General features: G+C 45.8%; 1 long non-coding RNA gene across 1 annotated transcript; it reads left to right on the plus strand.

Annotated features, from left to right (window-relative positions):
* The first annotated feature begins 373 nt into the window (after positions 1-373).
* LOC134472752 (uncharacterized) lies at positions 374-4,372 on the plus strand. The gene is made up of 3 exons (XR_010042710.1): positions 374-553; positions 2,867-2,968; positions 3,859-4,372. It is a non-coding gene; the product is annotated as an uncharacterized LOC134472752 (long non-coding RNA).
* Positions 4,373-4,953: the final 581 nt, after the last annotated feature.

The following is a 4,953-nucleotide window of genomic DNA, read 5'->3' on the forward strand; positions in this document are numbered from 1 at the left end:
CCTGAAAGCCTTTATCTGCAAAAGGGCACACACCACCAGAAAGACACACACACGCACACACTCACAGAGGCACACACACAGGTGCGCGTGCACACACATGCATGCACACACATATGCACACACACAGGCATGTGCACACACATGTACAGACACACACATGCATACACACACGCCCACCGCCCCGTCCTGCTGCAGCAGGGTGATGGTAAAGAAAAGCTTATCAGACTCACAAGGTTACATGAGGAAACAGCCAGAAACTCTCATTTACTAGGTGTCCCTTCTGGTAAAAATAGGTTAAATCTTAACTCCTGGTATTTGCTCTTTTTGAATTCCATGTAAAATTTTCACCAAACAAGCTGAATCATTAGAGCAGCTCAGATTCCAGACACCTCGTAAACACCTGAACAGGCCCCAGGGGACAGCAGCCTCTGATTGCACCGAGGCCAGCAGGACAGCTGGGGGGCACCAGTGACCTTGCCGACGTGCAGAAATCTGCCTCTTCTGTGTCACATGAAGGCAGCTGCTGAGGATCCTCCAGAGCCCAAGGAGCAAGGTATAGGGACCTGGTGTCCACCCAGCCTGGGGAGCCATGGCCTCTCACTCAGAGACCCAGAGCTGCACACGGCCCTGGGAATCACCAGGAGCCCGGTGCCTCACAGAATACAGGATACATTCACCTCTGAATTGCACATACATTACCCAATTTGGGACTTCTATCTCATTTTTATTGTCTTTTGCCACAAAAACTGTTTAGTTTGAGTGCAGCAAACATCAGTGTATCATTGTGTGTCCTCCTTTTCCATCTGTACTTCTGTAAGTGTCTCTTTAATCAGTGTAAACCAGTGACCCCTGAAGTCTTTGTTTGTTTGACTTTCCACTTCCTCAAAACTTCAAACTGACTTTTTAAAATTTCTTGTCTTCCCTCATCTGTTAAATCCAAAATCCTGTGTCGAAGAGCCTACCTGACATTTATTTTACTATCTAAAAATATCAAAGATTCTGGATACTTAAGCTCAACAAACCCATGTCCTTTCATAGCTAGAGATAAGCAGAACATTCTGAAATAATCCTTATATAAGCTGGCAATACCTTTTAACATTTAAAACTCTTGCAGCTATCCACACACACCCCAAAAAACCTGCTTTTGAATAGTTAGAAGCCCAATTAAGATTGAAGAACATTAGAATCTCAGTTATTGTTCTACTTATTTTTTAAATCATGCCAATTTAAAATTCAAACAGTGTTTTTCATCGAGTTTATATTAGTGATAACAAATACTTGCTAGCATTTCCCTGAGCCTCTGAGGAGATCTGAACTGAACAACAGATTAGAACAACAGGAACTTCCAAAGGAGACATTTGGAAGTCCTGCAATGTTCACAATGCCTAAGTTTTATTGGTCTTATTCTCCACTGTTTTGTCCAACTTTATAATATCTAATGAGATAGACAATTCCTTTTAAGGAAACAAGAGACAATGTTGATAACCATTGTTGATGACCTTGTACTCTGTTCTACATCATGTGCTATGTCTATCCTTGGTTTGGACTTACAGCTTTGTTTTGCCATATTTGACTTTATTATCTCCCCCCCAAGAGAGTAATGAGAACTGAGGAGTAATAAAATCCAAAATGTGTAAATTTTGTTATAAAAAAGAGAGGGAGGGAAAAAAAAAAAGAGCTCTAACGGATATAACAACAAGTGTGTTTAGGGATGTTAAATAGCTGACTATATTAATGTTTTTGGATCATTGAACACAGCTGTTTGCAGTCTCTCCGTTTGAATGTCTACTTTGTATTCTTTGATACTGTGATTTGAGCAACTATTTCCAAGATGATATTATGTAATCTATTAACAGGTGATTTCTTACTGTTATGTTTATTTTTTTTTTTTGTAGTTCTGTATTATGTGTAACCTTACACTGCTTTGTCTTGTTTTGTGTTTTTCTCTTTTTCCTCTTAAATAAAAAAAAAAAAAAAAAAAAAAAAAAAAAAAAAGAACAACAGGAACTTTGAGCACTTCACAGCAAACGATAGATAAAGCAGAAAGAAGATAGTTGTTTTCTGAAGACCGGGAGTTAACCACCTGGGTCCATCTCCCAACCTCCCCAGTAAAAGGGAAAGCAATTCCCTGCCTCATTCTTCTTACAAATAAAAAGAGAAACCAGGCAAAGCTTTCTTCTAATTCCCAGATTTCCTTCCCTTGTAACTTGGAAAATACGCCACAGACTTAATATTTGGGTTTCATTAGAAAGACCTTCCTTTGTTTGGTCCCAGTGCTCGCTTTTACAAACGATCTTGAGATATATGCACTGCTAAAGTTTCACAGTATACAACAACAGAGGAAATTTCTGTGGGAAAGAGTCTTTCTGAGTTCATTTCCAATAGAAAAAGAATGGTTTATTCATGTGTTGGTGGGTTGAGTTGCTGGGGGCCATGAAGCCAGGCTCATCCATGACCTCAGAAAGACCACCAGGAACACTGTGACCAGTGTCTCCATTTGGGGTTCAAAGCACTGCAACACACCCTCAGCCACCATTCCTCCTGGTAGACAGGGTGCCTGTGCGTGGGGTCTGCTCTGCTGTGTGGCCCCCTTTGACAGCGCCTTCTAGCCAATTCCAGCCAAGAATTGCTTGCCCCAGGGTTTCTCTCTCCATAGACAGCACATTGGCAGGCAACGTGTGGATGCTGCGTGGAGGCTGCTTGGGGTCCCCAGCAAGGCAGGGGCCTCTCGGCACTACACAGTGGCCTACGTCAAGCCTTGGGGGTAATGTCTTGGGGGTGATTCTCCCACAGCCGTGGCATGGGCTGGCTTTCTCCATGCTGGGCACTGCCACTCCTCAACATATGTAACACCACCTTCCTTCAGGTCTCCAAAGCTCAAGTGTGAACCGGATGATCTACCAGGCTTTGTGAATCCAGCCATGTCCCCTGCAGCCTTACACTGGAATGCTCCCCATGTGGAGCAAAGGTAAATCTCCACGGGTTTCTCTCACACCTACAGTTGTCTCTAAAATCCTCACTCACCGGTGTGGCCCTTGAGAGCTCTGTCACCTGCGACAGGCAGAAGGAAATGTGTTGCTTCCTCACTAACAGTCACATTCACCAAAGCGTGTGCCTGCAGTGAAAAAGGCAAAGTGACACAGAGAAATGTACAAGATCCCTCTGCAATGGTGGACCGTGAGGCATCTCCTCAATATAACAGGAAGGGACAAATTCTGCTCACCACAAGTAGCATTTGGGAGAACTCAAGCGATAACAGTTCTGCTGTGATAGAAACTGATGTAGAATAATGGTCTGGATTTTGTCAGTTTGCAAATCAGGCAGATGGTTAGGCTGGGCTCCTGTGACGCAGCCAGGGATGAAGCAATCCAGGCCCCAGAGCCTGGCGTTTGGAGTGGAAAGCAGGCTCACTGCCCTGGGCAGCCAATCCCCCGCAGTGAGCAGTGGGGATGGATCTCAGAACCGGCCGATTGCTGCACTAGAGGGGCTCCCCGCTGCCAGCTGCGTGCCCATCCCTGACCCATGTGTTAATCCAGTCCACCCAACAGGCTCGGAAACATGTTAGGAAGCACTTTCTAAAGAGATGGAGTCAAGGGAGGCAACATCAGTTACCTCAGCAGCCTCAGCAAGGTGGCTGAGCGGTCTCCAAAACTCAGGTTCCTTCAAGTTAAATAGGTAACACTGGTTTTCAAGCAAGACAAATCTAATAAGCAAATTAATTTAAAGTTTCACACCAAGGTCTATTTTCCTAGATAAAAGTAAGATGAGGTCCTTTTGTACCCATCCATCAGAGCCAGGTTTCTTAAATTTACAATTTTGTTTCTTTAATTTAATATTAAAGGCTGCTTTCATCTGCAGGAATATTTGGAATGACTTTCTATTGATCACCTTGCTCCAGTTCCAAGACAATAAAAGTCCTCATCTTGAAATCGCTCCCTTGTTGTCTGGCCTGACTGTCCTAGGGGATGGGACCAAGGTGATCCCTGCCACAAGACCACGCTGTCAGGGTGCAGTGCAGGGGACACCCAGCAAAACATGCCTTGAGTTGAGTTGTGCAGTCCACATCCTCACCGCTGGTGTCTGAGTCATGACCATAGTGGGAGGAGAAGGTGGGCAGCTAACGATGGCTTTTCACAGACGAACAGGGCCTAGTCTCGGTCAAAGTCGCCCTAGATGCTTTTCTTTATGGGTGACCACCGAGCTGGGCTCTGACACTTGGGGGGGAAGATAGAGGAGTGTCCATGCAATGAACTCTCAGGCATTAACTTCACCTGAGGACTTCATACTAAAAACAAACAAAACACACGCAAACTTGGTCTTCCAGCTCCCTCCACAGGAAGTGCCAAGTCATTGGGGAGTCACACAGGTTACAAGGAGCCCCTGTGGCAGCACAAGACCTAAAGCTGCCTGCCTGTTGAGCTCCCCTTCCTTTCTTCCTCTGTCCCTCACCCAGCCCCTACCCCTTCCCCTTCCTCATGTCCTGTTCTTCTCCATTCTGCCTCCCTTTGTCTGTCTGCATCTCTCCCCCGCCCATCTGCTCTGTATCCAGCCAAAGGATGCAGCTGTTAGAGCTCGTGGCATCAGGTGAGAGTGAACTGTCCAGCTTGAAATAAGCCCAAGACAAAAGATGAGCCTATGCTGCTTCTGTAGCTTTTGTTCTGTTCTGATTTTAATGTTCTCCGTGAGGTAGTTGGATTCAGAAAGAGAGATGGTCAGGGAGGGAGGGTCTTTCCTTCCATACAGCCTGGTCAGTCAGCATCACATCCGTCTTGGGGGAGGCAGAGTGGGGCCAATCTACCCTGAGCTGGAAAGCGCTCCCCTCCCTGCCACCAGGCGTCCCTGATGCCCACTTTCATGCCCAGCTTCCCCAGACAGAGAGCTGGTTCAGCTTGGTTTTCCCCCCTCGGAAGCATTTCTCAGTCCTAAGGTCTTGAAAAGTCTGTGAGAGCCGGA

Source organism: Cavia porcellus, unplaced genomic scaffold (genome assembly GCF_034190915.1).
Source record: "Cavia porcellus strain 051 isolate PalLab524CR breed Dunkin Hartley unplaced genomic scaffold, mCavPor4.1 scaffold_24, whole genome shotgun sequence".
NCBI lineage: Eukaryota > Metazoa > Chordata > Mammalia > Rodentia > Caviidae > Cavia > Cavia porcellus.